At 49.1% G+C, this 22,976-nt stretch overlaps 1 protein-coding gene across 2 annotated transcripts in view; it reads left to right on the forward strand.

Annotated features, from left to right (window-relative positions):
- The first annotated feature begins 1,625 nt into the window (after positions 1-1,625).
- The window catches only part of PAK3 (p21 (RAC1) activated kinase 3), a 71,631-nt gene continuing 50,280 nt past the window's right edge, over positions 1,626-22,976 (forward strand). For both annotated transcript variants that reach the window (XM_062584436.1, XM_062584437.1), the window contains exon 1: positions 1,626-1,703. The gene's annotated coding sequence lies outside the window, so the exon portion shown is untranslated. The remainder of the gene's footprint in view (positions 1,704-22,976) is intronic.

The following is a 22,976-nucleotide window of genomic DNA, read 5'->3' on the forward strand; positions in this document are numbered from 1 at the left end:
GAACAGAAGACAAAACTCCTTCCTTCATGTGCTCTGGCTCAGCTTTTGACATACTCGGGCATAATCCAAGGCACCAGGCTTTGTGTGTTCGAGGGCCTGTTGTTTTCTTTTAATGCTTATCATCTAACTCCATTTTAGTTGGATTTCTTAAAATGAATGAAAGTGATTCACCCACACTTTGGTCCTCATATCTCTAATTGCATGACTTAGTGCTCTGTCTAGGCCTTTTCCTTAATGCCTCCATCCTTCAGACGACTGAGCACAGTGCATTTCTCCATGTGTCTGATGCTTCAGAAAATTGGGGCTGGTAAATAAACCATGATTCTGTGAATGAAGTGATCAGGAATACATATACTTATCACTCTGGAGATGGCTGGGTACTGCTTGTCCACCTGTTCCAGCAAGAGGATGGTTTGCATCCAGGCGCATGTGGTGGAAGTTCTGTTTCCCGCAGAACTTGGAAAGGAGTCTCCTCTTCTCTTGTCAAGGAATAGCTGGCTTGCAAGGCTGGTGCTAACGGTAGAGGATACCAACAGTCAGCTATCCACGGTTGTAGTTCTTTGGGGGATGGAAATAACATGGTGAATTTCCTCCAGAGCCTGACGGTGATCACTCTGGAGCCTGTCAGCTGAGTGAGTGACGGATTTGGAAAGAAAACCTTCGTGAGACCTCTGTGCGCACTAGGAAGCGATGGCAGTGATTCAGTAGGGGCTGCTCCTCCACGTCAGTATTGATTCGGTGACTCAGCGTGCTTCTGCTTTTGGAGAACCTGTCTCGGGTGAGCTGTGAGGCCATGATGTGACTGCCTGCGGTCAGTGAAGATCAGGTGCTGTGTGGCAGGGCTGGGAGGGTGTGCTGTCTCCTGTAGGGCGCTTACACGTGACTTGCCTAAACTTCGGCAATAGCAGCTGGCAAAAGGCGTTCTTCCTTTCTTGCCCATGGCCTGCAGTACAATGTATTATTAAACTGTACTTGTGCCTCTCCCCCAGGAAAAACATGAAAGGTCGAAGATGGGCAGCAGCGCCAGGCCGGCCTCCCTCGGGCGGGCGCCGCTGGGGCCAGGTTAAAGCCGGCGCTGCTGGAGGGGCCGCGACTGCCTTGCCCAGGCTGCAGACCTCATCAGGCTGCTACGGGCATTTTTTTTCTTCTTTTTTCCTAGGAACAGTGCGAGTATGAGGCCACCGTTATCAGACAAGGGTCTGCCCTGAGATGTAGGACTCGGGCTCTGGCTGGGGAAACCCGGGGGCGAGGCATGGCCCTGCCTGGCAAGGGCAATGCCAGACCCCAGGGGCAGGAGGGCAACAAAGCGCCTCCGCGGATTTTCCTGGCGCGGCTGGGGATCCGCGCGGGCAAGCGCCCTCCTGGCGCGGCGGCCTCGGCCTCGGCATCGCCGCGGCGCGGCCCTCGGTGACGGGCGCGCGGGCGGCGGCGAGGGGGCGCCGCGGCCCCCGAACCGCACGATCCGGGCGCCGCCCCGCCCTGCGCGGCCTCGGCCAATGGGCGGCGCGCGAGGCGGTGACGCCAGGGCCCGGGGAGCGGCGGCGCGCGCGGCGGCTCGCGCGGCGATTGGCGCGCGGCGGCGCCGCGGGGGGACGGGCGGGCGGGCGGCAGATGGGCTGCGGGGGGGCGCGCGCGGCGGCGGCGGCGCGAGCCCGCGCCCGCGGAGGGGGACGGCGGGCGCAGCATGACGGCGCAAGCGGCAGGTAACGCCTTCCTCCGCGCGGGGCGAGGCGCCGCGTCCCGCCGCCGCGCAGCGCTGCGGGAGCCGCGGCTGCGGGGGGCCGCGCCGCGCCGCGCCGCCGGCGACACCTGCGTTCCTGGGTGACGGCCGCGTGCTCTGCGCGGGGGAGGGCGCCGAGCTGCGCGGCCGCGGGCAAGCCGGGACGCGGCCCCGGGGCCGGGGCGCCGCGGCGCTGCGGGGGTATCGGCTCCGCGGGCTGCGGCGCGCGAGGCTGCGCTGCTGCGGGGCCGCGGGAGGCGCCGCGCTATTAATAGCTGCGCTTTTCGTAACGCTGCGCTGACGGCGCGGCCCCGCCGCCCCCGCAGGGGCCCCGCCGCCCGCCCCCGCGCCGCGCCGGCCTGCGCCTTTGTCCCGGCCCCGCACGCCGGCCGAGCGAGGAGGGGCCCGGCGCGGCGCCTGGCTGCCCCGCGCCTCCCTGCGCGGCGGCGGGCGCGGGCGCCCCCTCCCCTGGCCAGTCCGAGAGTTTCCAGGTGCCGGTTCTGCCGGCGCCGCCCCGAACCCCGCCGTCGATGCGGCGGCGCGTTTAGCGCGAGGGGCGGAGGGGGCTCGCACGGGAAACGCGACGGCTTCGGAGCGGGCGGCCTGCGGCGGGGCGCGGGGCCGCCCCTGCCCGCGGCGGCGGGCGCCCGGCGGGCCTGCGCGGAGGCTTCGGCGGGCGGCCGCGAGCGCGGCGTCGCCCGGGCCCGCGCCCCGCGGAGGGCGGCGCTGTGCCGAGAGCGCCGGCTGCCGGGGGGGCCGCTCCGCGTCGCCCCGCGGGGCGAGCCCGCTCCGGCGGCGCTGAGCGGGGCGCCCGGAGGGGAGGCGGCTACCTGCCGGCCCGCCCGCCCGCCCGCCGCGGGCAGCGCGGCCGGAGGGGATGGAGCGACGGAGCCTCCTCGCGTGGCTCCTCCTCCCGGGTGAGTCCCCCTTCTCCGGGGCGGGGAGGGGGAGCCGGGGACGGCTGCGAGGAGGCAGCGCAGGAGCAGGCCGGGGAGGAGGCCGCCGCGCCGTGCCGTGCCGCGCCGCGCCGCGCCGTGCCGGCGGCCCCGCGGAGGCGGGCGGCGAGGGCTGGGGGATCATAGCGGCGGCGGGCTGCAGGCCGTGCAGGGGGAGGGCTCGCTCGCAGCCGCGACCCGCCGGCTGCCCTTTCTCCCCCGGGTCGCTCCGGATAACCGAGAGCGAGCCTCGGCAGTGCTCCTGCGTGCCCCGAGCTCCTGTTACAGGATTAAGTTTCCAGCCTCGTAGGCTACCGCTTGCGGCAGCAACAGTTTCGGAGGCAGCTGTGGCAGCAGCGCCCGGGGCGGGCTGCTCCCGTGTCGCGGGCCGTGAACCCTCTGGTCGCCTCTCGTCCTCCTTGGGGCTTTGGCACGGGCCCGATAGCTTTTCACAGCGGATGTCTGACAGGGGTCTGGCAACCTTCAGACTAACGAGCCCGATGAGACTGTGTAGGTGAAGTTCTGGTCCTGTTGAAGTCAGCAGGCATTTTGCTCTTGGCTGATGACAGGCTTTTACCTCTCCTGAGCACATCATTTGCTGGGCGGTTTCTCTGTAAGGGCCTGACCAAAACTCGATGCTTAAAAGCATGTGGAAGCCCAGATCTAAATTAGCTGAGGTGTCCTGAGTCTGTTTAGAGCTAGTCTGCAAGGTCTAGAAAAGAAAGCTCAACACAAGAGTCTTTGCCTTCTCCTAATATTTCTTTGTAACTCATATATAGAGCTATAAGGACAGGTGAGACAAGTTCAGGTCTGTAGCATGATGTTTGCCATAACCAGCCTATCTCCTGAGTTAGCCATCTCCTGGCCTGGCAGCTTTTGCTCCTGGAAGAGAGCTGGTTTGTGGTGACAGTCCCATTTCTGTCCCTGTTCCCTTTGCGTACAGGCTTTCTCTTGACTTTCTTTACATAGGTTAATGGTGATGCTGGATCCAAATTTTCCTAGAGTTGCCAGTTATCTGGGATCCAAAACAGCCTGGTAGTTGGAAGTCTTTCAGATCTGCCTTCAGCTCCACTCTCATTTTAGCCATGTCTGGACAGAACAGGTCACAGAGGAGACACTTGCAGATCTGGCTTCTGATCCCTCTCTGGACAGGCTGCTTGTGACTTTGGGATGTTAGTGCTGCTGTCAGCCTGTGCCTACCTGGTTTGAGATCTAATTTCTCTTCCTTGCTATGGTGGGTGGTAGCCAAGAGCTGCTTGTGTTGTCTTCTTTCATTAACTGCCTTAGCTCCTGCAAAGGTTGTTTGAAGATTTTCTCCCAGATATTTCATGGGCAGAGGGAACAGAGAAATGGGTGAAGAGAGTAGTGACAGAGAAGAGAGAAAAACAAACTGACTTTTACCTACCTTTCTGCTCACTAATACTATTTTGTGTTTACTTAGTGCTTTCCACTTGCAACTGTCTTGGGTCTTTTATCTTTCAAGCGCAAATAATTACAGCTTATAGTGTTCACAGGAAATACTGCTAGATTAACTTTAAAAAGAGGTGGGGTGGGGTATAGAATTTGAGAATACTTCCATAGGGTTACGTGGCCAGGAAGGAGCCCATCAGCAGATGGTTCTGCTGAAGCTAAAACCATATAGCTCTAAGAGGTGTCATCAAAAGGGGAAGCCGGTGACATACCACATTTCTAGAAGGCAAGTAGCGCAAGAGGATAAAAGGGGTGGGAAAGTAGATTTCTGAGCTAGTTTAAGCAAAGATTTCTGTAGAGATGAAAATAAACTATTGTTTCCAATAACTTCAGAGGAGAGAGAATTGAGGCCTCCCCTGGGCAGGAATGTTTTGTAGTAAACTTTTCACATATGAAGCAACTCTGAGAATGGTGAGCAAAATGGCACAAGGGAGTTCAAGAGACATTGGTAGGAAAGATAGTAAGTAGTTCTGTGAGCAGCAAAGCTCATGAAGCCCGATTTCCTAGGGTTTTGTGTCTTGTGCTTGGATTCTCTACTGCCTGATCAGAGAGAAGCTTTGAAGATGCTTTTGCTGTGGACGGGACCCTTTCTAACAGCTCCTTTCCTTGCGAGTGGTGCTGCAGCGTTTCCTCAGGAGGCAGTCTGGGAGGGTCTCCTTTCTCTCCCTGCCTGCCAAACATGATAAATTTTTAAGAAGTTAGTATCTTCAAATCTTCAGTAACGCTAGGATAAAATTAGCCTATGGGTTAAGCAGTCTTAGAAGAAACACAATATAAACAGACACAAATGCACAGTAAGACATCAGGATCCTTTATACCATGTGTCTAGGCCTAATCCAAACTAAGAGCAGAAGAGCAAGGTAATGTCAGGTGCAATATAGTATTGGTGCCTTTATAAAGCCGGACAAATTTGGTATGTTCCCTTTTATTTACCCAAAAATGTTGTGACTTCTGTGAGTAGCTAGTGCCAGTGAGTATTGGAATGGGTTGAGATGACATGGGATCAAGGCATGAGTCTTTCTTTTTCTTTTGTATTTATTTTGATTTGCCTGATACTCAAGAGAGAATGATATTAGGATAAAGAGTAATTGGTAGCTGTCACTGGGCCTGGGTAGGCGCAGATGCTGATGTGCGCATCTTGTGTCAGACCCACTCCAAGAGTGTCTCCTGCTCCAAGAGGTACTTCTATAATGGGAAAATATGACAAAACTATCTGTGGTTTGTTAGCAGTTTGTCTTAGCACTTTGGGCTTTGCAGATCTCTTCCTGATGTGACTGGTGACAGAGGTGAACACTGACAGCTGTGGTTAGTGTGCAGCTGATAGCAAGTGTGGGGTGTAGTCTGCTGGGGACAGCAAAGGGACTTTTTATTTTGCATGTTAAATTGGACAGGTGCAGCTTAGCCCTGGCAGTATCTGAGTACAAGCTGGCCTGCTGTGTTTCCTGAGCTAGCCCTCACCTCCTCGAGCAGACAAGCTGGGACGTGGTGGGTGGGTACCTACTTGGGGCTGGCAGCGAGGCTTCCACCCGGTTGGCCATGAAGCCTCTCATCCTGATGGTGCTGCCTTGAGTCCCCCAGTTACTGGCACTCTTGACCCCAGGAGGTGCTGAGCAGGAGACGGACAGGCCTCCAAGTACTACAGGCTTTTTGGCTGCCGGGTCAGAAGGATCTTCTTGTCAGCATTTGCCACCAGCAACCTGCAACCTGGTTTGCAGAGCTCTGGGCCAGGTGCACCTCTGGATTTTTTATCTAGTAACATACTGACAGGTGCAGCTGACTCTTGACTGACCCAGAGCAAAGCACTTCCCTGTGCTAGTGTCTTTACTGTCGGCTCCACAGTTCAAGTAGTCTGCATCGCTTCCGCGAGACAGCGCTGGTTGACAGTGCGTGGCTCTCCACCTAGTGCAGGTGCAGGATGCTGAGATTCAGCACAGTGTATGGGTTCTGAAGGTGGGAAGTGGCAAAGTTAAGTTTGGATGCGCCTCCTTTACTCTGTCGCTGCTGATGTACTTTTTTTATTGTTATCAGAAGCAAATTAAGGCAGTCTGGAACCCCAGACCTCTTCCTCTGTCTGTTCAGAGCGTTAGGGAAATGTTTCAAATGTTTCATCGTAATCCTAAGGACAAAAATGTGTTTTCTCAGAGACATGGATGCAAATGATCAGTTATAAGCTCTTGACTCCTGAAAGTGATAACTGGCACGTGGGCTAGTGATAGCTGTGCTTTGGTCCAGCTTGCTGCACAATCATGTATTAGGTTTTCCTAACAGCATACTGCAACGTCATTTTTGTCCAGCCTTAGATCCCTCATGAACCTGAAACAAACTGCCATTTCAATACTGCAATATAGCACAGACTCTAGACTAGAGCCTGAACGTTTTCATTTCCTTTCTAATCCTTGAGTGCTGAAAATGCTCTGGCACCTTAATAGGTTCACCATTGCTTTGCAGCGTGTGTGCGTGCACAGTTGGCTGCACGTGACTAGGGAAGTACAGAAACACTCTCTTCTCGTGTCACCTGGAGCGTGCTTGTCTCACCAGGCAGTGCAGTGCGGGGACAGCAGCCCTGCCCAGGGCTCCTGGGTCTCCCCAGTCCCTGCACTGTGCTGGCATGAGTAAGTCACTGTGGTTTATTTGGGAAGGACACTGGAAAGTGCTCCTGTGTGTGTCTCTTGGGTAGTGAAAGACCAAATGTTTTCCATTTTCTGTTTCCTCCTCCTTCTGTATTCCCTACTGTGAAGGAGAAAATGCTCCAGATCTGAAATTTTCCAGCACTTCTCTGCAGTGAATTTTGATTCGACCTGCAGTGCCCAGATGCCAGCTCATATTTATCAGGTGCAAGCAGCCACAGTCCAGATGCAGCATGGGGCAGCTGCTGCATGGTAAACCTGGGAGGGAAGAAAGCAAGTTGCAAAATTAAAATCCTGGGCACTTGCTAACGCTGCTTTTTCTGTCTCCCACTCATGCATGCATGTTGGACTTGGATTTGGGATGCTCTTGTAGTGTCACTAGAAAAGCTGTCAAATATGTGTTTGTAGAAATGGAAGCTTGAAAAATGTTTTTAATTGTGATTTCACTCTGTAGAACACAGATTGTCGTACTTTGAGCTCAGGTTTGTTTGTATCAGGAACAGACATTGATACCACAGCTCCTATTGGGCATGAATATTTCAACAACTGAAATGATGTCTGCCTGCTCCAGAAAAGAGTTGCTTACATCCTCGTTTGATCTTTTTAATGAGCCAAGCCTGCTCAGGTTGGCACCCTGGTTATTTATTTCCTAGGGATATGGTCTCTGTTAGTCATGCCCTCTGTGCTCTCTCCTCTTCATTGCAGACCCTCTGGGAAGTCAGGAGGAGGTGAGATTTCTAGAAAGAAAGAAGGACTGAAGAGGTAAAAATTTGCTCCCTGATTTGTTTTATGCTGAGGAGTCTCCTTGGATGACCCAGAAAAAGATGGGGTAATTTGGGGAACTCTCTGGAGTGGCAATTTGTGGGAACAGTCTTCTCCTTTCACTCCTGCCCCACACCTTCTCTCTGTGCTACTCTGCATTTGCTGTTTCTTTCTATAGTTCCCCACACCTGGGAAACACAGAGCCCTCCTTTCTAATGACATAAATGACATTGAGCATTTCAGAACATGTGAGCTGAGAATGGAGCCATATCCTTAATCCACAGTGTACTGACACTTCATGCCCAGGAATTGTGTCCTGGACCCTCTTTTTGCAGGCTATAGTGATACTGAAATGCCAGTGCTCCAAGCATCACTGTGTTCTTCTGAAGTGAAGTGTCTCCAAAGGGTCTAAGCAGGGCATTTCCTTCCTATAGCCACAGTCTGTAATGCAGGCGGTGACAGCTTTGGGCCAGCTTGTTCCTCAGGGCATGGTCCTGTCTTTTCCTATGGCCTGTAGAGCACTCTGGACACTTTGGGTGGGACCAGGCTCCATTATGTCATAGGGAAAGGCAATAGGGAACTGGGCATGAGGGGGTTTCCCCATTTTGATTCCTTGGTGTGGTAAGTTGTCTTTCTACTTATTTAGCAAGTTCCTTTAGGAACAGCATGTGGATGAAGTTTCCACTCTGTAGATGATGCGAGAGGTCAGCTACATGATTCGTTAATGCTTTTTGAGCTGCAGTTTGTTGTGTTTATGTCACCGATCCCCAGCAGAAAGACAGAGTTTGGCCTCGTGGGTGCAGCTGAAGGGGCATGATGCTCCATGCGGAGAGCCTATTCTCTCTCTTTGATGAATGCATCCATTAGAGCAGGTATCCTGAATACAATCACTTGCATTGCAGGACAGAAATTATACCTGGAGAGTTACAGCGGCGTATGCTCACCAGGAAGCAGTGTCTAGTGAGGATAATCTCAAAGTCAGGCTACAGTAGAATTTGCTTTTGGGCAAGGAGAGGGAAAAATTGTGCTCTTTCATTTTACAAACTGCCTCCAAAGCAAAAACTCTTGGTTGGCTGATGGATTTTGTTGGTGGATTTGTTACCTAGAAGTTGCCTTGCACATGTGCTCAGATGTACCTTGTGGTGTTGATGAGACACTACACTGTGACCCATGGAGCTGGCCGTGTCCCACACAGCAGGCCCTGGTGCTGCAGAAAGGGTAGCCCAGGCTGGCTGAGGCTCCTTCCCGGTGCACTCACTTGAATGTTGAGTGTTGATGCCAGAAGGCTGTGAGCAGTAGGCACATGGCTGAAGCATTTTTCTGCACTTGGTGAGTTCTGCTCTCTGAGGAGCTCAAAGCACATCTATTCTGTCAAAGTTGTTTTTAGAGGTTTACTCTAGATGGCTAAAAATAAGGCATGGAGAAAAAAAAAAAAAAAAAAAAAAAAGATGTGCTAAGGCAGGGTCTGACTGTTCCAGGAGGTCTGGGTGCCTGGCTGACGATTATCAAGTACAGTGCTAAGGACAGTCCCTGCCTGTGTCGGTTCACGTGGCTGACCCAAGACGGCTGGAAAACCAGGAGTGAAGTGAAAGTGCTTGAGCTCGTCAGTAGGGTGTTGGCAGAGCCAGCAATGGGTGGCATCAGTTAGAAGCAAATGATTGAATTTTTGCACCCTGAACGCACCGTGGGGAACAGTATTGCTGGTGTTGCTTGGACCTTGCAAATCTAGGCCTGTGGATCCTATTTGGGTCCACAGTGACTGATGAGGACAGTTTACTGTGGAACGTTGTTTTGTGTGTCCTTTTCCAAAGCAGAGCGCAGTACTTCCATCTGGCAGTGCTAGCAAGAGCAAAGCCCGGCCACCCCGAGGCTGCAAGGCTCATTCGAAACACATATGCCACAGGAGGGGCATGCTGAGTGATGAACTGATATTTGTGATGTGTTCAGTGTTAAAACCATCTGATACACCAAGCTTGTGAAAGAATTTGTGTTCAGGATGTGCTTGTGTGTGTAGCAGAAACCGTGTGTTGGTACTGTTTTGAGCAAAAGACAAGCCCCAGCTCTGCTCCGCCACCATTGCAGGCGCGTTGCTGGGCTGAATGTCTTCACGTAGCTACTAACACCGTATGCAGGTGGCCACGTAGCACAGCATGATTTATAATGGAAGATGCAGGGGCTCCTTGGAGACTGGGGATTTAAAGGCTTTTTAGAGACTTTGCATTGCATTTCACTTGTATGTGTTGGGGGGGTGTATGCGTATATATCATGCAAATGCATTTTCAGTTGCTGTGTGTTTTGTCTCTATTTAGAAAAGGAGTAATTTGGAGAAAGAACCCTCCAGGAAATGTTGATTTTGCAAGCACAGGCCTCTTGACTATGTTTCTGAGGGGAGGAAGGGGTGGGAATGAGGAGGAGGTTCACTGAGTTTTTTTTTTTTTTTTCTTGTACCGTTTTGGGAAAACTCCAGCCAAGGCCCACATAACAGTCAAATGAATCAGCCTCCCTTTTTGCCATAAGTAATTGGCAGCTCTAGCTGCAATGCAGTTTTGATGTATGGCTAATACAGTTTTTCGTAGTTGATTGAGGGGAAACACTGCAATAGACACATGATGTGGAATTTGCCTTTGCGTGGAGTCTCAGAGCTTGCAGGGAGACGCTTCGGGCGCCTTCTTGAAAGGCTGGAGTTTGCTACAGTGTGCTGGATGCTCTAGTCTTCAGGCTGTCTCTGCTGTTGGTCTGCTATAGAAAATGCCTCTCTTGTTGTATACAAGAGTAGAGGGTACTGTAATCTGATCGCTTGGCACAGTGTTTGCTTCGAAGAGGCTCATTTTATAACAACTTCAACAGAATATTCATGTTCCTGGAGGAGTGAATGTTCCTGTGCTGACAAATAAACCATTTTGGCGTTCTCATAGGCCTGTAAGAAAATGAAATTTGCTTGTTTTCTAAAGCATCTGGTGCCAGTTCGGTCTCAGAGCTTTCTGTGTCTACTGTAGGATTTCCAGGGGACTTGGAAAACTTATCAGACAAGCTCAGCATTCACCGCTGGAACTATGTGGGGAAACTGGAAGGCTTCGCTGTCTTGGAAACAGAAGTTATAGAAGTTGCCCTTGGCAGGCCAGCATTTGCCAAATGTCTCTTATTTCCTGTTGGAAGCATGATTTTACATGGAAAATCTGTATTACTTACACGACTCTAGTACGTGTGGGTAAATACTGACTTTATTAACAGACACTTTACCTTAGCAGGGTAACAAGAGTGAGGGACGAATGCTGAGTAGTGCCATAAGCATGCTGTACTGGAAAACTAATGTTAGGGTTCTTTAAAATATTTTAAATGGTAAATGCTATATGTATGAATTTCATAGAATTTGAGAATTCATTAGAAACAAGTTAATTGAGGAACCTGTAGTCACATAAGTGGTTAATTCAGCTTTGGAGTTTTATTTGTGGCCAAGGCTTTGCTGAACTAAACATGGTCTAAACCAAGAAGACAAGCCTGGCCTGAAGTTATTCCTCTATGGGATTGCCTCATATACAGGAAAAAAAAAAAAAAAAAAAAAAGCAAAATGTTCCTTGAGGGGAATGTAATGGGCTGGCTCTGAAGTATTTTGCACCTGAAATGAATCACAAAAGGCTATTTTTGTTCCTCACTTATGTTGAGGGCAGTGGGGACTCTTGGATGTTTAAAGATGCAAATGTATAGGAAGCAGAATGGCCTCTCCTTTCCATGCCCACTTACCTGAACAGCATTCCTGCTTGTTTGGTTCTATGTTTTATGTCTGTCTGGAGAGAGATTACATCTGGGCCAGTTAGGCTGAAGTTTGCTCTTTTTCTCTCCAGTTCACTGGACAAATGTTTTACATTTTCTCCAGCATAACTTTAAATGGACATTGTTTTACCCCATTCTGGAAAGGAGCTGGTATTTCTACAACTCATGCTGTCATGTAAGTAACCTTTTTCTTTTCTGAGCAAGGTCATTACATCATGATGCAGTAATCCTCTGCCTGTGGGATAAAACCTCTTCTCTGTCTCTGTCTGTGTCTCTGGCTGCTGCTCTTATCTATGTTTGCTCCCTCTTAAAGTGTGCATGAGGGGGGAGAGAGGAGGAGAGAGAAAGAGTTCTGATTCTGGCCTGTTAAACTAGTCGGTGTTTAGAGAGAATAATGCATGGGCTGTGAGAGGCAAAGGGCTGTTGTCTCAGAGATACTGCTTTGATACTTTATCCACAAAGAGAAGCTCCTGAGTCACAAGTCAGAGGAGCCTGGGGATGAAATTACACCTTTGCCAGGCTCTGACAGGTTAAACTTTACGGAGACGCAGGAAGCAAATTATCCACAGACTGAATTGCAAAAGAGGGATTTTAAATGGGCTTTAAAACCTGTTGGGGAGATTGAGTGGATAAAAATAGTTGGTACGTGTATCTTTTTTTTTTTTATCTGTAGAGCTAAAAGCAATCTATAAAGGAAGAACCGTGTCATTCTCTTGGTCTTGCCCAGAGGAGCCCGGGGGACTGAGCAAGGCCACTACATGTAGGATGGGTCAGCACAAGAGCAGCGTCAGGACCCAGCTCTCCTGCTGGCTGACCCACAGCCCAGCCGTTAGATTAAGTTGTCTCCTTGCTTTCTGCAGCCTCTAATTTGTCTTGGATGTGTCTTTGTACTTTTTCCTGAGTCAGTTTACGTGACAATATATCATTCGTGGCCAGCCTGGGGTGTGCCTGATGAAGTATGGTTCGTAACTATTTTTGATTCATTTATAAAGGCATTAAGTAACGTGGTTGCCTGGACAGCAGGGACTGTGCTCTGTGACCCAGCAGGTCTCTCCCAGGCCTCTGTTCCTATGTAACCTGAGGTGATGCCATCTAAGCCGCATCAAGATGCCAGTGATGTAATTTCAAACTGTCTGGCCTGAGCGCCAGCAAAGTCGGGCAGGCTGCACATGCGGAAGATGGGATTGGGTTTGATCCTATTTTGCCCAAATAGCAAGTAGAAGACAGTCTTCAGAAGGAAGCCGGTTAGCTGAGCAGAGAAAACAGAGCAGACGTATTGGTGGCTAATTTCATCCTTCACCTGCTCCAAGAGGACGGCGCCAGTTGTAGTTTACTGTGCAGCTCCCTGGTCTCTTGCAGTTTAAAAAGAATGACTAGGTTGAGTCATCAGGTTGTAGTGTCTCAGCAGACTACTTAAAAGATGTCAGGCCCTCGTTGTGGGAGGATATTGTAGTGGAGGAGCTATCAAAGAAATGGATCTGGAATTGTATTAAGGCTTCGCTGTTAGCGATGTGTCGCTGTCTATGGCTGTTCAGAGCATTGAAGCGACAGAGCGTGTCCTAGAAGCTGGAGGTGATATTCACCCTCCTCCCCCCCGCCCCCCGACTGTCAGGTGGACGGGACTATGATGGACACTGTGCTTTACATGGGGTGGCCAGTGGAGAGTGGGGCACACTGGTGTGGGCACAGGTCCGTGCCCACGTGTCTGCCCAGCAGGCCAAGGGGCTCACACGAGGCTGCGGAGACGGCCGTGGCTGAGCAGCCCCTGTTCCAGTCGATAGAGGAACACCAATAATAGCTGCTGTATCCTCACGGTAACGTTTCTGTGCTCTGTAATAGTCCCTGATTCATTGTATCCCAAAGTCCAGGAGTCCTCTTACAGATGCTGCCTTGCTGACAGCATCCTTACGTGTGTTTCAGCTGTGCTGCCTCTGTTGAGGAAAACAGGCCATGTGCATTTTTGTCCAATGCCTGAACATTTTAATGGGGGAGAGGAGATTTCCAAATTAGATTAATTCATTATGCTCTTTTATCATTGCCTGTTATTAGAAAAATTCTATCAAATGAGTTTGTATGGCTTCAGTTGTGTTGCTGGTTTGCATCTCTAATTCCAGCAGAATCAGAGGACCGAGATTCCAAGGGGATGACTGCATCGCAGGAGTAACACAGGCGCAGCACAGCTTCCCAGCTGTTAGCTGGGAGAGCTCTGGCTTCTCTAACAGACTGAATTTCAGAGCAGCGTTGGTTTTATTTCTTCATGTAACTTGTGATTTGCTGAGTTATAGCTGACAGTAGCTTTTTCCCATCCTTAAAGGATCATTCAGGGGGTGGATGGGTGGGTGTGCAAATTGGCGAATCACAGTTTAAAAAAAGTCCTCTAAGCGTGCCTAGCTGAGTGTAATACCTTTTCCTTTGCACTTAGTTTTAAAGCCAAATGTCATAAAAACAGCTTCCAAGGCTTTGATGTAGGCTCATAATTTTCTCATTGATGCTATTAATATTGCATGCCCACTTGCTCCGTGGTGGGTGTCAGTGCTTGCTAACAGCAGCCATCTGTGAGAGCGGAGCTGCTTCCTGGCATGGAGTAAAACTCAGGCCAGCTGCGGCTGCTGGAAGCGCACCTCAGAGGCTCTCCCTCTGGGCTCTCCCTTCCCTCTGCTTTGCTTGCGACGCCGCGCTGAGCAGGGTTTGTGGACCTGGGATCCCACAGCCTTTCGAGCTGCATTTCTGTGTTACATCTGTGCCTCATACAGTTTTAGGCGCATCCAGCACGTGCCATTAGTGTTCCAGGAAGTTGGTGCCCCTCATTTTAGGGGACTCGCCTCCCATTTCAGGCGTGTTATCTGCAAAGAAGTTACTAGCACATGAGACCCTTCCTTTGATTTGGGCAATATTTGAAACTTGGACCTTTTCAGCATAAATGGTGTTTTATGGATATAGTAAACTGAATGAAAATGTGGACATTTCATGAAGCTCTGGCCTGTTAGCTTGGAGAAAGGCAGATTCCTGTGCTTTTCCTTGTGATGTTGGAAAATTGTGATAACTCTGCTCTTTAGCTTTAGTTTCTGGAAATATAAACAGGTTAAATTTGAGGAAGGGAAAAAAGAAAGAACGAACTCCAGGCAGCATCCCAGGTAAATCCCACACAGAGAGGATGTGTGTTTTCCCACGTGCTGAATCATTTTGCAGTCAAACTTGTGGGATTTGAATGGATTTTCAAACCTGAGTCTGAGCTCAGTGGTGAGATTACTTTCAGCAAAAATCTGCCCGTACTATTCTCATAGTCTGGGTTAACAGTGTCACAGCTGTAGTCTCAGAGCACTGTCCTTAAGAAAAATACTGGCCTTTAGCCAAATCCTGCTTCCAGTTACGTGGTCTGACCTCAAGTTTTCCCTTTAATTCACAGAACTGAGGTTTCTAAGATAGCTATGTTTAATATCTGCATCAGCTTCCATCTTGGTATCACACCTTTTAAATAGCATTTGTTACAGGAACATGCTTTCAAGTTTTCTGTTGTTTCTCAGCATGCATTCATCCTTGCTGTAGCTCCCTTTCCAATTCCTGTCCCTTTCACAGAATTTCCTTTCTCAGACGGAGTTTTGGGGATAGGCAGTTTGCAGATGGCTGCGGCACAGTCATTCAAAAAGGGGCTTCCACTGTGGAGGCCTTTTCTTACAGAAAGAGGAGAAAATGCAAGCTTCCACTATCCCTGGAGCCTTTAGAAGAATAGAAACCTGTTTCTTTGAGGGCAAACAGATCTTTTGTAAAGGCTTGGGAAGTGATTCATCTGCATTTATACAATCTACAGTTTGTATAAAAGCTTGTCAGTCTTTGAGATTGTGTTGCACTTTATGATATAATGCCCCCAAATGTGAATCAGATCAAGGCACTGCTTTACAGTTTGCAGCAGTCAAAGTTATATTAGTGCTCGCCTTCTGGTAAGGGCCCAAGTTCTCAGCTGGGGTAAAACTTTGCTGAGCTGGGAATGGAATAAACTCAGAAAACAGGTAGAGATTTCTGTCTTAATGGCCAGTCACAAATGAAACGTGAATGGTGTTTAGGGATCAGAAGACAGATTAGCTTAGAACTGAATTTATGCTTTTCTTCTTCAAGCTGCTTTCCCATTGGAAATCCATGAAGCTACTCAGAGGTGCAGGGCAGGAGAACTTCCGTCTTCAGATGGCAACTCACCAGAGATTTGTCCTATCTAATATGAATCCTGTTTTGTATTTAAGTGAAGGAAATGCAATTCCAAATCCTTCACCAGGTCCTGCTATTTCCCTGCAAATACGAGCACCACTGCTTAACCACCCCGATGGCAGTTTCTGGGAAGAGGCCATGGCTTGAATGGGCTGTAGAAGCACTAGTAACACTCTCATTCATAGAAGTAGGTTCTTGATATTGAAGATATTAGCTTTGGCCAGGCGCAGAACGTAGTGTGCAGAAATATGTCTAAGTAACTCCTGTTTGACAGATAAGTAGAAGTATTTGCTCTCTGCTTTGATGGTGAGGCACTTGCAACCAGAGCTGAATTCTCGTAGGAGCTGAACAGTGCTTTCTGTGTGAAGCAGCGTAGCAACTTCACTAGCCCAGTAATTCCTCTGCTGCCTTACTGAATCCCATAATATTATTTGAAATTGAATAAATGAAATTTTGGCCTTGATTGGAAAGAAGCTTAGGGAAAAAGATGTTGACAGCACAGGAATTTTGTTTCAACAAAGCCCAGAGAGTAGATGCAGGCATGATACTGCTTCAGATGGCCTTTGGATGAGGAGCAAGCAGGCTGTGGACTGAGGTTTGGTAGTGTTTTGTAGTCAAGTTGGCATTTTTTTCTGAACGAAGACTGAGAGGAGCTATGTTTTGCCAAAGGGAGCTTGGAGGCTCTCTGTCTCGTTGGTACATGCTTTTTGTTGTCTCCTTCATAAAATCCTTGATGGAGGAGAGAGTTCTTACGGTGAAAAGTGTTCATGCCAAGTAAAACAATAAAAGGTGATAGCTGGAAATCATACTTTTAGGAGAAACATAAAGTGTATTATTTTCCATGCATGCTTTCAATGCTGTATCTTAGATTTTCCTTGATATCATTTCTGTTGATAGTATTTCTAATCAACAGGCCCTTATCCATTCTCTACTAGTATTAGTTGCAGCTTAATGACATATTATATTGTTTTTTTTAATCACTCAACTTGCCAAGTCATTTATCTCTTAGTAGGAAGAGTGGAGAGGAGAATTTATTGCCTCTCTGTTTCTTGATGTTCTGCAAAGCAAATGCATATTTTGCCAGTGTCTTGGGGAGGGTGCACTATCTGAATTGCAGGCAATTGCACACCTAGAAATGGAGGTGTTGCATGCTGCCTGCTCTGGTAATCTAGCTGCATCATTTTAATACCCTGTTACCCTATATCCGCAGAGTTAAAAGGAAGGAGATTAGCAGATAGCTGGATGGCACACGATAGTTTCTGAGGTGCGCACGTGTAGCACTCACATGCACACAAATTGGATTTCTGACAGCTCCCTGTTTCTTGATGTTTGCAAATTATCAAGGGGGATTTTTCTCCTGGGTATAGATCAGGTGAAGAGTGGAGTTGCATAATTCCTGGGATACTAAAACACCCACGTTTTTCTCTTCCCTCGGGTAAGCTGACAGTGCTGCTAGAGGGGAGGCTGCAACTTCTCCATGAAGTCTGCTCGCCGAGACACTTGCTGCTGGGAGGGAGTTGCACTGGGCGCTGAGGTACCCACTGGAAAAGCAAGTTTGGGTATGTCTATAAGAAATGCAGGTGAAGCTTTGACTACAGTGTACACAGTTCTTTGGTGTTTTGATTTACAAAGAGATGAAGGTAATCTGTCCCATCAGTCTGGGAGGAGGAAATTCTGGGCTTGTCAGAAATGTGGCAGTGGCTCAGCTGAATCGGTTTTAAGTGTTCTGCTTCAAGTGGTGCAAATGTCTAGTGTAAACACACTTGTTCAAATTCCAGCCTTTGCTTCAATCTTTTTTGTGCTGTTGGATTGCTAAATTAAGTAATACTGATTGCTGAAAGAATTAGGCCCACTTTACATGTGTCGGTATCAAAGCTTAAATTATAATGAAATGTTTTATAAGGAGAGTCTGGCCAATGTCTTCAGTAGTGTCAGTTTGGGTGAAGAAGCTGAAGAGCAAGGCAGGTGAATGCCAGCTGATCTGCAGTGCAGTCTCTGGTGCTCCTGATCCTGGTGGTCCTCTCCTCCCTTGGGTGGGAGTTAGCGTGCTCAGAGCCAAGTTGCAAGAACATGTGCCTCAGCCGTTATTACTGCAGAGTTGGAAAGTTAACTCAAATCCCTGCATTGGCACTTCAGGCTAAGTCAGCAGATGCTGCAAAAAAAGTGGTTTAGTACTGACACATGTTCCCTTCTGCCAGCTCTGCTGGGTGAACAGTAGCTTTTGGCAGAAGGACTTTTTGAAATGGCATGAGGCAGAGCTGTATTTCATGGCTGTGTTTGCTTGTTAAGAGAATATGGGCCTGTGCCTTCCATCTCCAGAGCACTCCTTTAAAGATCCTGGGCTAAGATCATCGGCTCGCTTGTTAGGGCTCACATGCAGCACTTGGAAGAACTCATTTGCTTTGAGTCCAACATCACAGATTCCTAGGAAGGATAGGTCCAAGTTGCCTGTAGCATATTTTCTCAGAGCACCACAATAATCATGGGAAATGACAGCAATACCTCACCTTCTACTTCGTCCAAGCACTTTCCAGCCATTAACTAATTAATAATCTGCACAAGATCCCTGGGAGGTATTTCTTGGAGGGAGGGAGGTTGAGTGGAGATCCTAACATCCTTGGACTCCTTTGAAAGCTGAGCTTGTGATATCTTGGTCACTGTGTGTACACAGCACCGCTTCCAGCTGAGTGCAGCCTGAGCTCTTCCCTGGTGCTGCAGGTCGGAAATAGCTTTCTCTTCAATGTCTCCATGGTACTGAGACCTTTTCAAGCTTTTCAGAAAAGAGAGGGAGTAGAAGAAACGCTCTTCAGAAGCTCTCCCAGAGGAGGAGGAAACCTGGATTCCTGAGGAATCTGGGTCCACTATCAGGATACCCGGCAGGCTGGTACCTACCTTGAACCGTGGTTGCCTGTGTTCCTGGTAACAGCCCCAAGTCTCCACTCTCTTCAGCTGCCCTCTAAGGGAAGGGAAAGGCAATTCCCTCTCTTTTATCCAGAGGCATGTCCTTCTGATGAAGCCTTCCTGAACAGTAGCCTGTTCCCAGGAAAAGATTACATTTCAAGCCACTGACATGCAACTTGCTGAAAAATTCATAACCAGCTTCAGTTAGAGGCCTTGGCTTTCCCAGGAGCCCAGCCAGTTCCTGTTGGATGGTGACCTGCCTGTGGGGAGGCAGAATTGTAAGTGCTGCATTGGTCCCAGGTGACTGGGGATTTGTTACAGCATGAATGTAGCCACTGAAAAATGAGGGCATTGAGGCACATTGAAATTATGCAATTGGCCAGAGTTCCCGTGATAAGTCGGTTACAGAGCAGGAGAACATCAGATTCCTGGCACCTCCTGTGCTCCTGCACAGAGACAAGATGGGAAGAGCCTTTCTGCTTCTGTGTCCAATTTGGATGTGGACCTTAACTCCCCTTGAGAACAGCAGAAATTGTGGGGATGTCAATAGCAGAATGAGTCACATCTTGAAAAAATCATACAGATGCTGACTGAGGTAGCTGAACGGGAGCAGAGGCTGCAAACCTGCAGGGGGAGCATGGTCTGTGCCCCCAGCAGAAGAGCTGCATGTTCAGTAAGTGAAATGAGCAGGTACACCTGCCTTAATAGCTAGAGGCAGGTGTTTAGATGTCAAAATATCAGAATAAACATAGCAGAGAGTGTACACCTTTACAGGGGACAAGATAACTGTATGGCAGGTAAGACTTGGCACTGCAAGCTGGCTGATTGCTTAGGGGTACAGGCTTGATAAAGATGATATTCCACTGATCTTTATCTGGACCAGGCTGTTCTGGATGGTAGATAGCCAAGAAGTTCAAAGATATGATAGTACGGAAGACTATTTTGCTGTCATCCTCTTTAACTGTCATTATGAATGCACTCTTTTCTAGAGTGCAGGAGATACTTTGTGCACTTTAATTCAGAATCTAGATTTGATATTTTAGACATGTTTATACAAGGGGCAGAACCTGGAAACACTGGATTCATTTCATGGCTCAAGAGGTCGCAACTACTAGTGGTGAATGCTAGACAGAGTATAGGCTCTTGGGGTATATGTCAGGGACAGGTGGTGGTATGCATTTGTTCATTTATTGTATTTCTACATCTGTAGATTTAATAGACTAATTTGGACTAGTAATTCAATCCCTCTGTGCATTGATTTCCTAATTTATAAGCTCTCTGCACGCTGGTGTCTGTCCCGGCTTGCATGGGTGAGCTCTTCTTAGGTGCTGATGCTGAGCTCTGGCTGGCTGGTGGCAGAGGACAGGCTGGGTGGTGCCCAGTCTGTGCCACGTCTGACGTTAGTGCTTTCAGCGTTTAGGCTGAAAGGCTGAGACTTTGCTTTTGGCAGCTGAAAGCCCAGGGCTCTGGCTTTGCAGGCAAATACGTGATTTGTCTAATAAGAGCACGTTGATCATTCCAGAAGTGCTTTGAGATTATCAGTTTTAGGGATGGGTGTTACTGAAATTTACCTGTGTGGTGTCAAGTGGTTTAATTAATTACAGCTGGTAAAGGGCATTGTGAACCTGAGATAAATGACTCCTCAGATGTGCAGAATATTATCACTCTATATTAATCTCTTCTGGATAGTGGAAGGAAAATATTTTAAAACACAAAGTAATACAGAAACAAGTCCAGTGGAGTGTTGCATTTATCTAGGAGCAAAAGCTGCTGGAGGCTGACTTGAATCTGAAGATAACGAAATAGTAATAACCCATGATGTGATGGCCCACATTTTCCAATGGAGCCTCGTTCAAGTGTGCACACATTCTGGGTAGGCCCAAATTAGATTCGCAGATCCTAGGGTGAAATGGAGCCACTGCTGTGGCTGGACCTGTGTATGCCTGGCTCATACATAAATGGTGCAGGTCTGCCTGTGCTGAGGCCTGCACTTGGCCCTTCTTCCTTCCCCAGGTTCATGCATGCGCTAGCTGGTGTCCTGGCGCTAGCGGCAGGCTGGTTCGCAGGGTGCTGAGCCTTGCAGATGCCCTCGCCGTCGGTGTGAGCAGCAGGATCGTGGTCCTCTGCAGGAGGACTTATTGCCAGGTGGGGCCGAGTCGGAAAGGGCTGGCAGCCGGGGCGTTTTCCTCTGCAGGGTGAGGAAGTTGAATTCATTTGGTTCTTAAAAGAGCGTTTAGCTCCTCAAGTTGGAAGAGCCCATAGAAACCTGATACAGCATTACTGGACTATTCTGTGACTTCAGTGGGAATTGAGTAAGACTCTAAATGTGTTAAAGTCTTTGCACTTTTAACTGTAAGGATGATGCTGATAAGCAGAGTTGAATTAAACAACAATAGAGGAAAGAACTGTCTTCCTTGGGCTCTAGTCTGGTTTCTCCTGGGGGAAATGTCTGCATTCAGATTATGTTAGGTTTTGTTTTGTTTTCTCATAGTATCACAGTCTCTTTAATAAATAATTTGTGATTTTTTTTTTATTTTATTTTAGTTACCCTCGAAGAGAGGGGATCCAGTTTCGTATCCCTTCTGGCTCTAAGGTGTGTAGTTGCAAGCAGTGTCTATGATCTTCTTTCTTCTTGGCATTTCCTCCTGTTTACAGTTGTGCCTGCACCTTGGGAGAAGTTTGCTTAATGCAGGGTAAATATTTGCTCTTTTCTGGTGCACCAAGGTTTTATTGTCGTATTTTGTTTCTGATGGCAAATAGGAGCTGTTTGAGCTGCAAGGAATGATTAATTCAGCAAAAAAGCCTTCATCTGTTAAATGTGGGAGGATGCTTTCTTTCAGGTGTGGAGGCTAAACAAACAGAATGGTCACTGCCTTTTCATAGATGCTGCCCTTAAGTTTCCCTCTGAAATTCATTACAAGGGGGGAAAAAAAGAAGAAAAAAAACCCCAAACAAATAAACCCCGAACATTTGCTCTAGAGCGGTATCTTTGGCCAGCTTTCCCCTATAGCTTTGTCCTAGCCCAGGTCTGTGCCCCTCACCGTGGTGAGGGGGCTCCCTGGCTGGCCTAGCAGTGCTATCAAACACCAGGGCGTAAGCAGGTGTTTTTGGGTTTTTTTGTTCTACTTTTGCTGTAACTTGCTTCACCTGGGGCAGTGGCAGTCTAATGAGAAGGGCTGGCAAAGGTGCGTGTTTTGAGGACGTTGCTGGCTCCTATATCGTGACATGTAGTTTGCAAAGAGAAGGTAGGGTTTTCCTCTTTTGAGCTGGCCGCTTTTGCAGCCGGCGTTGCTTTACTGCGTGCAGCACTCTGAAGTCGCCTGGAGCCTCCGTTAGTGGTAGGTAGTAATGTGATGTGTTAATCTGCAGCATCTTCTCTTCCCGCAACCACGCGCGTTGTGTTCCGTGAGGTTTCCGTTTTGGTGCGTGTCTGCTGCCGCTGGCGACCTGCTGGGAGCTGCTGTGTGCCCGTGCTCTCTGAAGAACGTGCACATTTTCCCCGTGGAGGCATTCTGCAGGGTTATTTTTGTGGTGCTTTCTCCTGGCTTGTGACCTAGACCATGCTGGTGAATGAGGTGTGGAGGGAAGTGTCGCATTCCCAGGAGCGCAGCCTGGTGCTCCTTTTCCGTCTGAGCAAACGTCCTTCGTGATCTGTTAGACATTAGCTGGCAAATGGGATGGGTCGCTGGCTTTTCATAGTTGCTGCTCTTAAGGTTGCTTCTGAGGCTGTTCCTGCTGTTGCACTGAGCGGCTCTGTAGGATTTCGATAGCTCAGGACTGAGCAGAAAAAACAGACATTTGCCAAAGGCTGCAGATCAGGGAGGAGCTGGCAAAAATCATGCTGGCAGCAGAGCAGCTTGTTTGAGCGGCTCAAGACGCAGGGGCCAAGCTGGGCGTCCAGCTCCCTGCAGGCAGCCCGGGCTGCGCTGCCCGCGTTCCCTGCTGCTGGCCGCAGCTGCCGCAGCCTTGCCCGGCTTGGTGGAGACAGCAGGCTGGTGAGCGGCTGCTGCAGCTGGCCGGGCCGCGGGCTGGCCAGGCCCCTTGAGATGGTCCTGTTCTTGCCCTCTGCTGCCGAGGACCCTGAAGCCCTCGGGTGGCAGTTCTTGGTCCGTTAGCACTCCCTGTTGCTGTAGTGTACGCTACCTGCCCTGACCGTGCCCAGATGTCGGAGGGGGGATGCAGAGACTGCAGAGCTTCACCGGCTCAGAGCTTCACTGGCAAGATGCCCATCACATCTTTCACTCTAAGAATTTCCTTGAAGACCTTGGGAGTAAATACAGGGCCAGGGGTTAACCTTGCTTGGAGAAGACTCACTCAGCAATAATTCTTATATCACAGTTAGACTTTGAGACCTACTAGTTAATGTGATTTTTTTAAATCTGTTTAGCATATCCTGTAGTCTTGTTATTGTTGTTCTAGTTTCTTAATCAAAGTCTCTTGTAGTCTCATAAGGCCTCACAGAGGCATAAATTTCTATCACAGTGGTAATATTTATCAAAGATGTTTATCACTTTGTGTTTGCAGGGCCCTGCTGCCAAGCAGTGAATGGTTCTCCCGTCTGTCACCTCCTGTTGAGCTAAAGTGATAAAG

The sequence above is a fragment of the Rhea pennata genome, chromosome 11 (genome assembly GCF_028389875.1).
Source record: "Rhea pennata isolate bPtePen1 chromosome 11, bPtePen1.pri, whole genome shotgun sequence".
NCBI classification, from domain to species: domain Eukaryota; kingdom Metazoa; phylum Chordata; class Aves; order Rheiformes; family Rheidae; genus Rhea; species Rhea pennata.